Consider the following 17027-nt stretch of genomic DNA (forward strand, 5'->3'; position numbering starts at 1 on the left):
AGTGACCCGCAATCCTGCTGATCTGCATCTCTCAGTCATCATCCGGTAGGTACCCATGGAGTCGCCCAGGTCCCCGTAGCTGGTCAGCTACTGTATGTAGCCTACTTTACGATATCAGGCTCGCTTTGATTGCGCCGCTGATAAAGCTGAAGCCTTGCCAGGCACACATGTGAGCCTAGAGCAACTGCTGCTTCCTGTAAGACCTGTTGCTTAAGCCCAAATTTAATTCTTCCTTCTCCGCTTCTCACGATATGACAGGGCAGTATTCCTCAGGAAACTCTTCAGCTGAGGTAAGGAGGCTCAGAGGACCGTTGTGACAAACCGTTTTGCACACACCTGATTTCCCGATTTGTGTTCACACACATGCCTTTGTAGGGGAGAGCGGGGCGCGTTGGAGCATTTTTTTCAAATACAAAAAGATTTTCAAATACTCCCGCCGACTTCAGGATAGGTTGACGTGACGTAGAGAGATGTGTTTACCAAAATATGTTTGTGTAGCTACAACAGATCACCTCAAAAGCCCCGCGGTCTGACGCGCCCCACGGTCCGACGCGCCCCGCTCTCCCCTACTTCCGCTACAAAGGCATGTGTACATATCTACATATCTATACAGTATATCTCATATCTACATATCTATATATCTGCAGGATGGATACAGGCTGGATCCATGATGACGGGGACTTGGACATAGTCCCCCCCTAAAGTCCTGGGCTCCTCAGACTGGGGCTCACAGCCCGCGTCCTGCTCCATGTAGTGGGGGGACTTGGTGCTGTGACCTGGACCCACTCAGCCAACTGTCCCAGGCCCTCCTGCCGACCCTCTGACTAAGCATGGACCTTGATCCCTCTCAACTGGAAGCCCTTGATCATACAGGGCATTTTCCATTTCAATAAACACATTTATCAAAACATCCACTCACTAACTGCAATGTTTTTCATTTTCATCAGGTTGGTAGGTTGATTTTTGTCCATACACATGTTGTTTTTTGTCCATACACGGTGCACAGCACAGGTGATCAAATGTGCCTTCTGATTTCTGACTTCTGATTTCTGCTGTTTGTCAATGTGTCCTTTTATATATTATTTAATAGTTAATTTAATAAGTAATTTATGTTTGTGTTTAACTCAGGGCACATATAAAAGACCCTGCTCATGTTCTCTGATATAATAGAAGTCAATACAAATACTGTCATTCCTCTCAAGAACTTGGACAAATAGGGTACGACAGCAAAATGTGACATTTTATGAAAATTATATGAATGATAACATATATATATTTGAAGGTCATATAGGCAGCATTTTGATGTAAACAGTAATACTACTAATACTACTACTACTACTACTACTACTACTACTACTAATAATAATAATAATAATCATAATAATAATACATCCACAGAGCTTTTAGATAAGTTCAGAATAAAAGTATTGCCCCCCCCCACATTTTTTTATATTTTTTATAAAGAATTAGTCTGAACTTATTAATGAAAGCTATTTGACGGGTTCATCAAGAGTGTCTGGAACATAAACTTCACATAAAGAGGTTACAAGATCCAGGGCAGGGAAGTTCCAACTCTGTGTCTATAGTAGCCTAGCTTGAACCCAGCACTGGCCCATACTACCTTGTTTGTGGAAAACCAGTACCCCCTACTGGAGCAAAGTAGGAAGTGCACTGGCATATTAGTCTGAATTTGAATAAAGCAATGTGATTGTTCCATTCTTGTAATTGAGTGAAGAATCATCCAGTAGATTAGTGTCGGCCAATCCTCTTGACCGTAGGCTACTAGTAGCCTATTCCTGATTGCAGTCTGTGACACATCTACTCTGTTATGTCATTTGTGTATCGATGTAAAATAAGCATGCTGCTTTCTATGGTTCTCCTATTGTACCGTGATGAGACCAAAGACACTTCTACCGAATGTTGTATCGTATATTAGCTCATGTACACATGGAGTTATAAACAAACTGAGATTTTTGTTGTTGTTTGTAATGCGCCCCATCATCCAATATTTACATCAGCTCGGTGTGAACGTGCAAAGGGAGGGTGAGTGGATAGGGCGAGGGGATAGTGGATAGGGAGAGGGGACAGGGGCTGGTTTGGGATTGGGCCAGAGAGTAGTGGGAGGAGCCAGGGATTTCCTGGTTCTGCCAGTGTGCATGGTTTCCTGGTTCTGCCAGTGTGCATGGTTTCCTGGTTCTGCCAGTGTGCATGGTTTCCTGGTTCTGCCAGTGTGCATGGTTTCCTGGTTCTGCCAGTGTGCATGATTTCCTGGTTCTGCCAGTGTGCATGGTTTCCTGGTTCTGCCAGTGTGCATGGTTTCCTGGTTCTGCCAGTGTGCATGGTTTCGAGAGAGTGAGAGAGAAACTGCTCACTCTTGTTTTCTCAGACAACGAGACAGTTGCGGAAGTGAAAGATTGAGAGTAGAGTGAGAGAAAGAAGAAAGGACATTTTCTAGTTGTATTGCTTGATATTTTCAACTAAGAAGATGGACAAGACAAGGTGGGCTTTGGGAGTGGCTAGGGAGTCCATAAACAGGAAAGGTCAGGACATACTGGGTAATGACAATACTGGACTGTGGAATGGGGAGTATGGCGTTCTGGACTCTGCCACTCCTCTCTGTCTCAGACAGAAGCCCCAGAAGTGGGGGTGTTTGAGGATCATGAGGGGGGGCAAGTCTCCTTCTTTGATGGGAACATTAGTTTTAATATCCACTCCTTCACTGAGAAACACTATCCATTCTTTGGCCCAGGTTTTATAGTGGTAAAAAAAAACACAGCCCCACTGATCATCACCCATGTCAAGAGTAGTATTTTTTTTTTTTTTTTTTACTTTGTTCAAATGAACTAAGTTGTCTTTTTATTTTCCTTTTTTTCAATTTCCTGAGGGCTATAGATTATGACTATGATACATCAGGGTGATGGCCACTTGTACTTGCACATTTACACCACTAGAGGGGACTCCTTACTCAAGGATTATTGAGGCCACTCAAGTTCCCCCTGCCCAAAGTAGTAGTAGTAGTTTATTGATCACTGGAAGGAAATTGCACTGAAATGGCATGTTCAAAGAATTCATTAATTTCCATTAATTTGTAGATTAAAGAATTATAATGTCAAAGATGAATGTTGGGGTTTATTTGCACTATAGGAGCTGAGTTGCTGTTCACCCACCTACAGTACTTACCTGATTAAATTGATTTCAACTGTCCTATTTCTACTGTTCCACTTTCTAATCTCCTCTATTTGTTCCTTACATCTCTCTTCTGTATCTCCTCCTGCACCTGCTCCTCCTATCTCCTTCTCCCCAATCACCTCCTCAGCACCACTTCTCTCCTCCCTATGTCTCTCTGTTCAGCTTCACCTCCTCATCTCCTTTTACCTGATTTCAGAAGCGTAGGGATTTACTATACTCAGCAGTATTCATTCAAATCACTTATTTACACGGTACAAGTCTGTAAATTAGTGCATTAATGTAGCAATGGTGCTCTAGTGAGAGCCCTTGAAAGAAGGAAGTTAGCCTATGGTGTGTGTGTGTGTGGGGGGGGGGGGGGGGGGCAAATGTCCCCTAATAAAACAAGAAAAATGCTCACCTGTGAGGAAACGGGGATGGACAACCATTAAAAATATTAAAAACTAGAAATGATCCTCAAAGAGCACAGACCTCTGCCTTCGGGGTTATGTTGTCCGCTACTTCCCCGATAAATCCCACAACCTCTTCCGTAAACACGTTGATGTCATCAGAGCTGCGCTGGAACACGTCTGGTCTCCTTCGAGAACATAAATTAGATCGTGTAAAAACTCGTGTCAGAAGCTGATCCTGATATTTTAGTCCTGTCTGAGTCCTGTCTGAAGAAGTACGGAAGAGCATTAGGGCCAACAGCAGTTTTTTATTTTTTTATTTTAAGCTTCTGAGTTTAAAGTCAGAAATTCTGACTTTTTTCTCAGAAGTTATGTTATAGAATTTACATCCAAACACCTTAAACCTTTGTTTCTCTCTCTCTTTTGTAATTCCAAACACCTCCTAAACCTCTGTCTTCCTCACTTCTCTTTTAAGACAGACCCCTGTCTCACCAGGACAGGAAAAGCCTCACACTTCGTCCTTCCCGTCCTGGCTCAGGCCTTTTGTTCCTTTGTCTATATTCAAAGTGTACCGCGCTTTTCTTTTCATCCCTCGACCACTGTTTGAATCCGTCACCTCACTATGACGTATAGACGAGTCAGCCAACCAAATGTCGGCTGCATCACATCCTTGTTTGAGCACATATAAGGCGGTACTAGGCGAGCTTAAACTCACTTCTGTTCTGATGAACCACTCTGTGTTTTATCTTGAGGTCCTTTTGCAATCGTATTGTTTTCTTAATAAATCTGACTGAACCTTTTTGAGCGAACCTGGGCAAATACTTCATTTTTCGAAACTTCTACTACAATTGGCGACTCGGGACGGGATCGGCTGCTGTGAGATTCGCCTGGAGTGGACGACGAAGGAAGCAGACGTGCGGAGCAGTAGCTAGCTCTGGAAAATCTTCTCTCTTTGCGCCTATTCGCATGGGTTTGGAGAAGTCCGCCTCGTTGGTTCCACTCAGCTAAACTCAGGGTACGTTGAAAAACGAATCCTGTTATGCTTGGTATTTGCCTTGGTTTCGTTTCAGATTGTGTTGGTCTAGATTGTTGAAAACAGGGTGCCCCGGGGTGGGTTTAGTAACTATCTAAGGAGTTGTGACTCAACAATAGATATATTATATTGTTCTTTGACTTCGTCCTTGTTTCGTACTAGGGTATATGCCTTTCGGAAGAAGTGTGATTTTTGGTCTCGTGATTTGTTCCCCTGCAGTTGATGTACAGTTAAGGTTGTTTATCGGTTGCAGTTTAGAACGGTTTTGAGTTAATACGCCAAAGTTGGCACAGAACGGGCTTCCCTTTGGCCGGTCGCGGGTGTTCCGTTGTATTTTTTCTCAGCGAAGGTAGCTACTGGGAGTGGTTTGGTAGTCCGACCTGCGTTTCTTGGAGAAGCGTTTGTCCCTTTGATCCCGGGTGGTTGGTATAACCTAAACGAGTTTTAGCTTTCAACCAAGAGGCTGGTGTTTCAGCCGGGCAGGCATATGTTTTTTTGCTTGTCGTAAACGTGGGCCTGTGTTCGTCCCCTGTGTTCGTCCTTTGTGTTCTGTGTCCCTGCACGGGGTTGTTAGTCTGCTGTTTACTGTTGGAGTTTCGGCTCTGTCTTGTATGTGTTGTTAAGCGCGCCTATTTTTTTTATCCAGGTAAGTATTGTAAGTATTTTGTACACTGTTTCGACTGTTAAATCCTAACTGCTAGAATCTAGTAGCTGGTCGTTTGGGAGACGCAGAAAACACCACTCCGCTCTCCCGTGATCCGCCATCGAGCCAGAGGGAGAACAAAGGACCAGTTGCTGGCTGCCGCCCCGCCTCCCAACTCTGTTTTTCCGACTGCTCCCAACCAACAACGACCAGAGGGGCGACAGAGAGACAATAGAGACAACAATTCATGTTACCATTGTGGTCAGTATGGCCACTGGTTTGAACAGTGTCACAGTTACCGCAAGATAAAAGAAATGGAGAATTCTCAGATCTGGAGTCCAGCGCCACCTGCTGGAGTTCCCTTGAACAACCCACAAGGTAGATTTTAACTAGCCAATATAGACCCTTTTTTTTTTAAGGTAAATAAACAGGACAGAAACATATGTAGCTGAGGACGTAAGGTTTGTGCATGATAGTGGGGGGGAAAGATAATGTTTGCCAGTGTCTTAATCTGAATACAGCATCTCCTAACCCAATTATATATTTTAAATGTTTATGTTAAATATCTTCTTCTTCTTATAGTTTGAGGCACATTCATCGGGTCTGAGTGTTTTTCTGAGTGTTTTTACAGACAACTGTCGTTCCGGGAGTGATGGGTGAATGCCGAACCAGGAGACAGGCACAGGACCGGAAGTGGAGATGGAGGTTACCGGCCTGCTTCCCTACAGATGGGCGACCTGTGGTTCGTGGGATGCAGGGCCAACGCCATGTCACCGACTCACCGTGAGCGACAGATAAGTATGACATAGGGAAGAGACCATTTTGTCCGAAGCGTGCCCAATACTCTGTCCTCAAATGCAAAAGAGGGACGTTTTAGATATACAATATTTAATAATTAGCTATACAAATAAAGCTTTGATTGATTGATTGATTAATAATGGATGTTTTGTTAATTGTAGATGAAGCGAGTTCATTTTAGTGTTATTTTATTTGAGTGATGCATTTTTTCCCCCATCTCTGTTTTATCCTGACTTCAGGGAATTTTTCGTTTTCACCCTTAGGGGGTGTTGTTTTGTTGAGATGAGAATCTTTTTATTTTTATTTCATAAAATCGCGAGAGAAATTCTAAGAGCAAAATCCAATTGCCTTGATCATGACTGGGGACTGGGCGTGTTAAAGTAATTCTTACACTGCCCCTGATGTTACTGTAGGCTACTGCAGAGCCTAGATCCCTGCTACTGTCCGATTCGGTAAATGGACAAAAGCTAGATCCCCACTGACAAACTACATAGACTGACGAGCCCGACTGGCTCTAATGACACTTGAACAGACACCCTGTTTAAGTTTTCCTGACTGAATAACACAATTTTTCCCCAAAGCAGGATCATCTCCTGCCAGGAAGAGGGGATGATAGAATGTGGCTTGCACTTAACCATGTTTCTGATTATCTTCAACAGACTGCTAATAACCGTTCCTGACCAAAGAGGGGGTTCCTGACCAAAGAGGGGGTTCCTGACCAAAGAGGGGAACAGGGAGACCAGACCAGACCAGAGGACTCAAAGAGGGAAATAGGGAGACCAGACCAGAGGACTCTCCTTTTGCTCTTCTGTTTTGTCTCTGTTGTCTCTCTCATCTGTGGATTCACAGGTCTCTCCTCCCATGTCTCTCAAAGACATTGCCGACCTGCTCCCCGTATGAAGTCCCCACTAAGGAAAGGTGACCATTCCGGACGCCAGAGAGGGCTTCTTCTTATCATCTCCAACCAGGCCGTTGGGTCCTGATCCGTGACCTGGGGCCGTACCAGATTCAACTCACCACGCAGACGGCTGCCAAAGTAGCTGAGAGAACTTCGACGCCGTTGCGTCCCAAACCAAGGAGCAGATGAGCAGCCTGAGAACAGGCCAGAAAACATGGAAGAGAAGTAGATGTAGCGGGGTGAACCTACCCGTCAGAGAGATGTAGCGGGGTGAACCTACCCGTCAGAGAGAAGTTGCGGGGTGAACCTACCCGTCAAAGATGGAACAATCAGGACCAGGGCATTCTGGCCTGTGTGGAATAGCTGTCAAAAGTAGCTGAGAGGACGGTCCATGCAGCCGAACCAGAGATCTCAAGGGCAAAGCGGTCACCACCACACTGTCCTCTCCTCTGATGAGCAATCGGAGAGTGACCTTGACGGTCACCGCCACACTGTCCTCTCCTCTGATGAGCAATTGGAGACTGACCTTGCCGGTCACCTCCTTCTCGTGGTTGCTGTTATAACAACGTGGACAAGCTCAACAGCAATGACTGCACCTCTAACCGCACACACTGGAACATACATTGAACATTCAGAGACGCAAACATGGAAGCTATAATCCAGAAGAAATTACCTGCGATTATTCACAACAAGAGTGAATGAACTTTGAAATTATCTTGAAAAAATATCATATTTGTTTACAAGAGTTACAATGGTTGAAACATGAGTTGATAAATAAGTTTGGGTTTTTCCTCTAAATTGACCAAGAGGTTTTTTGCCCTTCTTACACTGGTAACCATTCATCTTTTTACCTTGTTTTCAAACTTTAAATCAAGGTTTTTGGTGAATGGTTGTCCACTTTTAGACTATAAATACTATATAATCATGTCATCTTTTTTACCTTGTTTCCTGTCATATTTCTGAAACAAGGGGTTTTGGTGCGTGATTTTGCACGTGGAAAGAAAATAATCAATTTTTTTGTTAAATATTTCACAATAAAATAAAAATTATTTTTTTTGCTCCACCTAGTGGAGAGATTACTTCCTTTCCACATGTATAGCATAGCTGAATGTTTACACTTTGTGTTTGGATTTTATATTTTATTTTTGTGTACCTGTTCAGGCACAAATGGGGGATTGTTATAGAATTTACATCCAAACACCTTAAACCTTTGTTTCTCTCTCTCTTTTGTAATTCCAAACACCTCCTAAACCTCTGTCTTCCTCACTTCTCTTTTAAGACAGACCCCTGTCTCACCAGGACAGGAAAAGCCTCACACTTCGTCCTTCCCGTCCTGGCTCAGGCCTTTTGTTCCTTTGTCTATATTCAAAGTGTACCGCGCTTTTCTTTTCATCCCTCGACCACTGTTTGAATCCGTCACCTTACTATGACGTATAGACGAGTCAGCCAACCAAATGTCGGCTGCATCACATCCTTGTTTGAGCACATATAAGGCGGTACTAGGCGAGCTTAAACTCACTTCTGTTCTGATGAACCACTCTGTGTTTTATCTTGAGGTCCTTTTGCAATCGTATTGTTTTCTTAATAAATCTGACTGAACCTTTTTGAGCGAACCTGGGCAAATACTTCATTTTTCGAAACTTCTACAGTTATATCTGACTTTTTTCTCAGAAATTCCGAGTTTTTTTCTCAGAAATTCTGACTTTAATCTCAGAAATTCTGACTTTAATTTCAGAAGTTATTTCTGATTTTTTTCTCAGAAATTCTGACTTTACACCTGGAAAGGGGACACTGGACTGTGTGGCATTGTGTGAGATTAGGGGCCGTCTTTTATTGAAATCAAAAACACAACGCAGAACTTAATAAGAACAATGATAAAAGACAACACCAGTATCACTCTCACTTAGTCAGCATTTTCTAGATGAGCTCACTTGTTTGTTTTAAGATATTTTTAAGGCATTTCTGCTTTATTACGATAGGACAGTGTAGATGGCAGACAGGAAAGGTGGGAGAGAGAGAGAGGAAGACATGCAGCAAAGGGTGTGGGCCAGATTTGAACCCACGCCGCTGCGGTAAGGACTAGCCTTTACATGGTAAGCGCTCCAGCCCGTTGAGCTACCAGGCGTCCCTAGATGAGCTCACTTGTTGTGTTTTAACCAAGACCGTCTGTCTCTCCATCAGCTTCTCTTCCAGGCACTGAACAAGGACGGGGTCTACTTTAGGGTCCACCTTATTGGCAAACAAGTGACCATAGCTAAGTAGCCAGATAGATAGATAAATCTTTATTTTTGTGTCACTCCTTAAAGGGCAATGCTCGTTTTTGACAACCTGGACCTTATTTACGACATATTATAAGAAGTTTGACTCACCGAGATCACTTTTGTGTAGTTCGGAGGCCTGTAGAAGAAATTTAAAATCCAGCGCGAGCCAGTATATCCATGTAATGACAGTGATCGGGGCAACGAGAATGCAGTTTCTCAAAATCTATTTTCGGCCGCTAAACGGTTGTTTTCATCAATCAGATTGGATGAATCGACAGTTGAGATTCCTCAACGCGAGGCATTGTTTCGGTTTTCAAATACGGGGTCTTTAGCCTCTGTAATATGATCTTTACACGCCTTTCCCCACTTGCTCCAGCACGCATGCGCACAGGCCAGCGCGCAGACTAGCTATTCTCCGGCTCACATTCTCTGCGCTACGACCGGATTGTTGCTGACGAATGACGACGACAATATTCTCGGCACCAACAACGATCGTAGCGCAGAGAATGTGAGCCGGAGAATAGCCAGTCTGCGCGCTGGCCTGTGCGCATGTGTAACAGGATTAATATTGTTCCACTAGATCTTCTTATTGTATAACTTTAATTATTATTATTTTCCTTGGGTTTCTGCTCGCCTTTTATTTTAATTGGTTGATTTATTATACACAGGGCTGGGGATTGGTTTTGGGGTACCTTGTGGTGTTAACTGTCTGCGCATCTATATTTCCTTCCCTTTTGCGGAGTATGGGTGCAACAAGGTCAGTGCTGTCGGTCTGTCTAAGCTAATCTTGTGACAGTACTTAGTCTGCTGTTATAGTGTATGTAACCCCCCCCCCCCTGGGAGATTTGAAGTATTTCATATTGAATGAGTGATGTTAGACTTGAGGTCACTTTTATTTCACATAAGAATATAAAAACAATGTTTCCCCGTTTTCATGACTGCAGGGTTAGCCAACGAGCAACGAACTATTGCCAGAGGCTAATGTGTTCTCGTGCCCTGTCTACATGTCCATGCAGGTATGCCATGTTTTTGGATTGCTTCCTGATGTATTATTTCATTTTAGTATTTTTACTTTGGCGATGCAGAAACGTGTGTGTATGTAAATAGTTATGTATATTTGTATGGCTGTGGTAGCTCGCGCGGCCTCGTGTTTTGCATAACTAGCCCTTTTGCGGAGTATGGGTGCAACAAGGGTTAGCCAACGAGCAACGAACTATTGCCAGAGGCTAATGTGTTCTCGTGCCCTGTCTACATGTCCATGCAGATGTCCATGCAGGAACAGTCAACAATAAAAGAGATATTTGAATGCACGTCGTCCTCCAGTGTGCTCCGTAAACACAACGCAGATTGAGCCTGGCTACAACTGGTACCGTGACCCGTCATCTGTTCAGCTGCTGCCGAACACCGTGGTTGCTGCCGTTCTGGGGTCGTCGTGCATCTGGACCGCGCGCGTGAGCGTGCATGGACTGCTTCTCCCAAGTCCACATTTGAGTCAGCGCTGAGTTGGCAACTATACAGTAGGCTTTCCTTATGTTTATGCTGTGCATTTGACCTATGATTGATTCAGAAAGCCTTATTCTATATTTTATTTTTATTATATAAATATCTTAATTCTGTTATATATATATCTGCTGTATCCTACATTTTAAGAACTTTGGTCAGGATCTTAATGCATTTAGGGTGGGTTTTAAAGTGTTTATTATTTTCCGATACTGTGGTCAGTGCTGACTAGGCCTACTGTGCCTATTTCTGTTTTATTTTATTATTATTTTTGGCTAGTCGATAAGCCATAGGTTGTTTTTTTTGTACATACCAATCATCTTGGAGCCTAGTGGGGTGGGTGACTTCACTATGGGGAGAGGCAGAGGTGTTTTGGGGTTTGGTTCCCCTGGTAGCACTGGTGTTAGTCCAGTGGGAGCTAGGTTTTCAACACCTTATGTTAATGTAGGTGAAATACCGCCTCTTGATTTTGGTTCTGATGATTCCCCTGTGGTGCTGACCAGGGCTCAGGTCAAGCAAATGAGCACCGACATCACTAATTCTATCAAGCAAGATTTGTTGGGCGGTGTTGTTCCGGGTCCCTCTGTGCTGCCCCCGGGCCCTCAGCGGTGTGCTAGTTCTGCTCAGTGTGGTGTCACTACCATTGATGCTTCCAAGTTAAACCTTGTTCTAAAATCACAAGTGAAAGAGCCACCTTACTTTAGGGGTGATAAGACTGATAAGTGTTCCATCTTTGAGTGGGAGGAGTTAATGAGGGTGTACCTTAACAAGAGGGAGGTTGAGGGCTGCGATCTTGTTGGGGAGGTGGTTGACAAGCTAATGGGTCGTGCCAGGGATGTTACTAGAGTATGGTTGCGTAATAACTCCCGAATATCTGACCAGGGGGATGTAGATGCAGTGTTTAACATCTTAAAACAACACTTTGGTGATGCTATCTGCTCTGCCATTCCTTTGGCTGACTTTTACGCCACTAAGCCATGTACGAATGAGAGTCCCCTGGATTACTGGGTCCGTCTTAACAAGGCCGCAGAGGTGGCTGAGCAATGTCTAAAGAGTGAGGGCGGAACAATGCCAAATCAGAGTATGGAACAGGCTGTCATGTTTATTAGGAACTGTCCCAGCAAAGAGCTTTCCCTGGTGTTCATGAGCAAGCCTCAGCGTGAGTGGACCGCTAGTCAGGTACAGGAGCGGCTAGACGAGTTTCTGAGGGAACACAAAACGAGTGGGAGTCAGTTGTCTCAACAAGCGGCTGCTACTGCCTGCCCTGGGATAAATAATGCTGCCTTTGGGGTACAGTCCTCTGTAAAGCCTCCTGTAGGTGGGTATAAGCCAGAGCACACAGTGTCAGACGGCCAGGCACTGGACAAAATACTAGGCATGCTGGAGAAAGCTCTGGTTAGCAATGCTCAGTCTGCACGGGGTGGGCGTGGGAGGCGGGGCGAGAGACAGTCAGGGAGTTGTAGAGTCTGCCAAAGCACCGACCACGGGACCTCCGCGCACTGTAGATTGCACAAGCTGTGCTTCCAATGTTTTGCTCCTGGCCACACGAAAGCGCAATGTCAAGCGAACACACAACCTCGAACCGCTGCAGCTAGCGGCACTGCTCAGGCTGACCGTCCGTCAAACTAGGTAGCCCCTATTTGGAGGAGGGCAAACAGGGGCGTCATGGTAATACCTCTTTTGATAATGATGATGTTGAGTCTGTGTATTCTTACTTATGTGAAACTTTACCTAAGGGCAGCAAAGTCGTTATTCAGAACACGATGAGAACAATGCAAAGTGACAGTCTGTTTTATGCCACCGTGCTGGTGCAGGACAAAGTAGAGCTAAAGGGGATGCTGGATACTGGTTCTATGGCTACCACCCTGAGTGCAGATGTTGTGCCTCGTCTGAGAGGAGCAGGTGTGGTGGTCGGTGAGTTTCTGGCTCCTTCCGATGTTGTACTGGTGGGGTGTGGGGGTAAACAGACTAGTCCTCTGGGTCAATGTAATCTGAAGCTAGAAGTGTATGGAATGAAGTTTGAAGTCCCTGTATTAGTCGTAGAAGGACAGGTCGATGACATGGTAGTAGGTACAAATGTGCTGAAGCCCCTTATCAAGCATTTCAAGGTCAATGATGGTTATTGGCGGGTGGTGGGTCAGCCTGATGTAGCATGCCAGGAAGAGAGTAGCCAGTTCGTCCGTCTCTTGTCAAACCTAGAGAGATGGAGAGGAGAGTACATTCCAGACAAAGTGGGCACGTTGAAGCTGAAGAGCGCTGTGACGCTCTCGCCCATGACTGAGCATCTTGTGTGGGGCCGTCTGCCGCCTAAGTGTCAGATTTCCGCTGGAAGCACAGTCCTAGTGGAACCGACCACATCCCGCTGTGTGAACAGGAACATTCTGGTCGGGCGAGTTGTTACTCCTCTGTGGGGAGATGGGTGGCTTCCCATCAAGATAGTGAACCCGACTTCAACTGAGATAACTCTGCGCAGGAATGCTAAGGTAGCGGACGTGTACCCGTGCATCGCGTTAGAGGACTTTGATGACGACGTAAACGAAGAACAGCCAGCTTACCAGAATGTGGGTAAGGTAGGAAGTGTCAGTTCTCACGGGAGTCTTTCAGCCAAAAGTAGTGCTAGCGAGAGTACGGGATATGTAAATAGCAAACTGCATGGTCTGGGGCTGGGTGACATCAATATCGAGGGCTGTCAAGTGTCTTCCTACTGGAAAGAAAAGCTGGTCGATCTTATCGAGAAAAATGAGAGTGTCTTCTCTCGACAGGTGCTCAACACACTGACGTTCGCTTACAACTGCACTATCCATGAAACCACGGGTTTCCCACCTTTCTTTTTGATGTATGGCCGCACACCCAGATTGCCCGTAGATCTCATGTTTGAAAGTGTACTTTTGGATGGGGAGACAGTTGACATGGACAGGTATGTTCAGTCTCTGGGTCGAGATCTAAGGGAGGCAATGACACTAGCTCAGGCACACGCAGACAAGCAGCAACACAAGCAGGCAGAGGTGTACAACAGAAAAGTCAAGGGTCATTCTGTGAATGTGGGTGACAGGGTCTTACTAGCTAACAAAGGGGAAAGGGGGTGTAGGAAGCTGGCAGACCGCTGGGGAAGTACTGTGTATGTTGTGGTATCTAAGAATCCTGAGCTGAATACTTATCAAATCAGAAGCCCTGTTGGTCCTGTCAAAACAGTTCATAGGAATTTGATCATGCCTGTCAACTTTCTGCCGCTACCTGACTATGAGGGGTCGGAGGAGTGTCTATCACTCTCGGGGGGTAGCATGAGCGTTGAGGTGACTGTGAATTCTGGTCAAGGGGAAGAGGTCGATGACAGGACCTCTCAGTGGGTTGCCGATCTTCAGGGGGAACCGGCAGAGCCGCTGTCAAGCGCTGGTAGGGATGGGGGCTGCGTGGCTGTGAGCACAGTGGACTTTCCGGCTGGTGGGTCTGGACTCTGTGAGAATGATGAAGAGGCGGACCAGGATGGAGCGAGTGAGGAAGTCTGTGGAGAGGAAAGTGCTGACGCCACAGGAGATGACAATGTGGATCACTTGGATATGAGTGAGGGCGATCTGTTGGATTGTGGATCTGGATCTGGAAAGGATGGGACTGAGATGTCGGACTCTGATGAGGTGATGGAGGATGTAAGGAGGAGGTACCTGAAGGACCAGACTCTTGCCATGGTGGACGAAGAGGAGGATAGGGGTTCTGACCTTGTTGAGGTGAATCGAGAATGTGCCCCTCTGTCTCAGGTCAGTATTGAGTCTGCCACAGAGCCTAGCTTGGCCTTGGGTGTACCCTCTGGAAGTAATCGCTCTCCATCTGTTGAGCCCTCTGTGAGTGTCTTAGGCCCCTCTCCTAACTTGCCGGGCACGAGTAGTGTGCGTGGTGGCGTTCGCACTAGGCGAGGTAGGCTTATCAAGCCGGTGCGTAGACTGATTCAGACCATGTCCTCACGATGGGTTAGAAACCTTTTTGAAAAGCGCTAGGGTGTTTTGGGGCCCAAGGTATAGTTTAAGATAAGTGAGCACACCTCCACCCTTTGGTTTCAATTAGTCACTAAGCGGACTAGTATTGTGAGGCGAGTAGGCCTGGTCTATTGTATTAGACCGTGAGTTGTAATTTTGAGTATGGTCTCTGTGCGTAACGTGTACATGGCATGTTTTTCCATAGATTTATGAGGGATAAGCTACCCCTTGTTCTTCTTAGTCCTTAACTGGATAGCTTTATGACTGGTTGACTTTTTATAGTCTGGATTATGGATCATACCTGGTTACTCTTTATCTCTGATGAGATTTGTTTTTTTGGGGTGGATGTGTGGGTGTCACGTTGTGGATGTGTTTGAGTGTTGCTCTTTTCATTTTCATAGCATCTGAGATGCATTTTCTGTAATCCTGTGGGTGGTCCCGTGTTAAGAGAAATCTAGTGAAATCAGTAGGGGTGAGTGTAACAGGATTAATATTGTTCCACTAGATCTTCTTATTGTATAACTTTAATTATTATTATTTTCCTTGGGTTTCTGCTCGCCTTTTATTTTAATTGGTTGATTTATTATACACAGGGCTGGGGATTGGTTTTGGGGTATCTGGGGGCGTGACCTTGTGGGGTTAACTGTCTGCGCATCTATATTTCCTTCCCTTTTGCGGAGTATGGGTGCAACAAGGTCAGTGCTGTCGGTCTGTCTAAGCTAATCTTGTGACAGTACTTAGTCTGCTGTTATAGTGTATGTAACCCCCCCCCCCCCCTGGGAGATTTGAAGTATTTCATATTGAATGAGTGATGTTAGACTTGAGGTCACTTTTATTTCACATAAGAATATAAAAACAATGTTTCCCCGTTTTCATGACTGCAGGGTTAGCCAACGAGCAACGAACTATTGCCAGAGGCTAATGTGTTCTCGTGCCCTGTCTACATGTCCATGCAGGTATGCCATGTTTTTGGATTGCTTCCTGATGTATTATTTCATTTTAGTATTTTTACTTTGGCGATGCAGAAACGTGTGTGTATGTAAATAGTTATGTATATTTGTATGGCTGTGGTAGCTCGCGCGGCCTCGTGTTTTGCATAACTAGCCCTTTTGCGGAGTATGGGTGCAACAAGGGTTAGCCAACGAGCAACGAACTATTGCCAGAGGCTAATGTGTTCTCGTGCCCTGTCTACATGTCCATGCAGATGTCCATGCAGGAACAGTCAACAATAAAAGAGATATTTGAATGCACGTCGTCCTCCAGTGTGCTCCGTAAACACAATGCAGATTGAGCCTGGCTACACATGCGTGCTGGAGCAAGTGGGGAAAGGCGTGTAAAGATCATATTACAGAGGCTAAAGACCCCGTATTTGAAAACCGAAAAAATGCCTCGCGTTGAGGAATCTCAACTGTCGATTCATCCAATCTGATTGATGAAAACAACCGTTTAGCGGCCGAAAATAGATTTTGAGAAACTGCCTTCTCGGTGCCCCGATCACCGTCATTACATGGATATACTGGCTCGCGCTGGATTTTAAATTTCTTCTACAGGCCTCCGAACTACACCAAAGTGATCTCGGTGAGTCAAACTTCTTATAATATGTCGTAAATAAGGTCCAGGTTGTCAAAAACGAGCATTGCCCTTTAACAGACATTTCCATCACATTAGTACAAAAGTGCAATCATTAAAAGTTAAGGACCACTCACAATGAGCTGTGAGACACAATATAATTACAAATCAAAATAGAATAGAGCGTACATTATAGTACTACACACATACAACCATACAATTGAGAATACAATACAGTCTAGCGACATACAAAATACAGTATAAAGGAGAATGGGGACTAAATGAATAGAGAGGAATGGAAATGGGTAAGTTTATAGACCAGTACTCATGAAAGCTACTCTTCTTTTTAGGATGAGGTGGCAGGCTTTGGCGCATTCGTTGATACAGTGTCTACCGGCTAAAATTATACACAATTTATTTGAATCATCAAGGTCATTAAAAAATTCAAAGTGCTTTGAGAGGGAGATATAAAGATCTGAGCGAATGTCCTTGTTAAGTTCTCTCTCTCTCTCTCTCTGTGTCTCTCTCTCTCTGTCTGTGTCTCTCTCTCTCCCCTCTCTCTCTCTCCCCTCGCTCTCTCTCTCCCACTCTCTCTCTCTCTCCCCTCTCTCTCTCTCTCTGTCTCTCTCTCTCTCCCCTCTCTCTCTCTCCCCTCGCTCTCTCTCTCCCTCTCTCTCTCTCTCTCCCCTCTCTCTCTCTCTCTGTGTCTCTCTCTCTCTCTCTCGTCGGGCTTTGCTCTAGCGTCGGCGTGTTTGAGAGCGGGCAGGTGAAGTTGACCAAGC

This window comes from Borostomias antarcticus (assembly GCF_949987555.1).
Source record: "Borostomias antarcticus genome assembly, chromosome: 8".
Taxonomy (NCBI): domain Eukaryota; kingdom Metazoa; phylum Chordata; class Actinopteri; order Stomiiformes; family Stomiidae; genus Borostomias; species Borostomias antarcticus.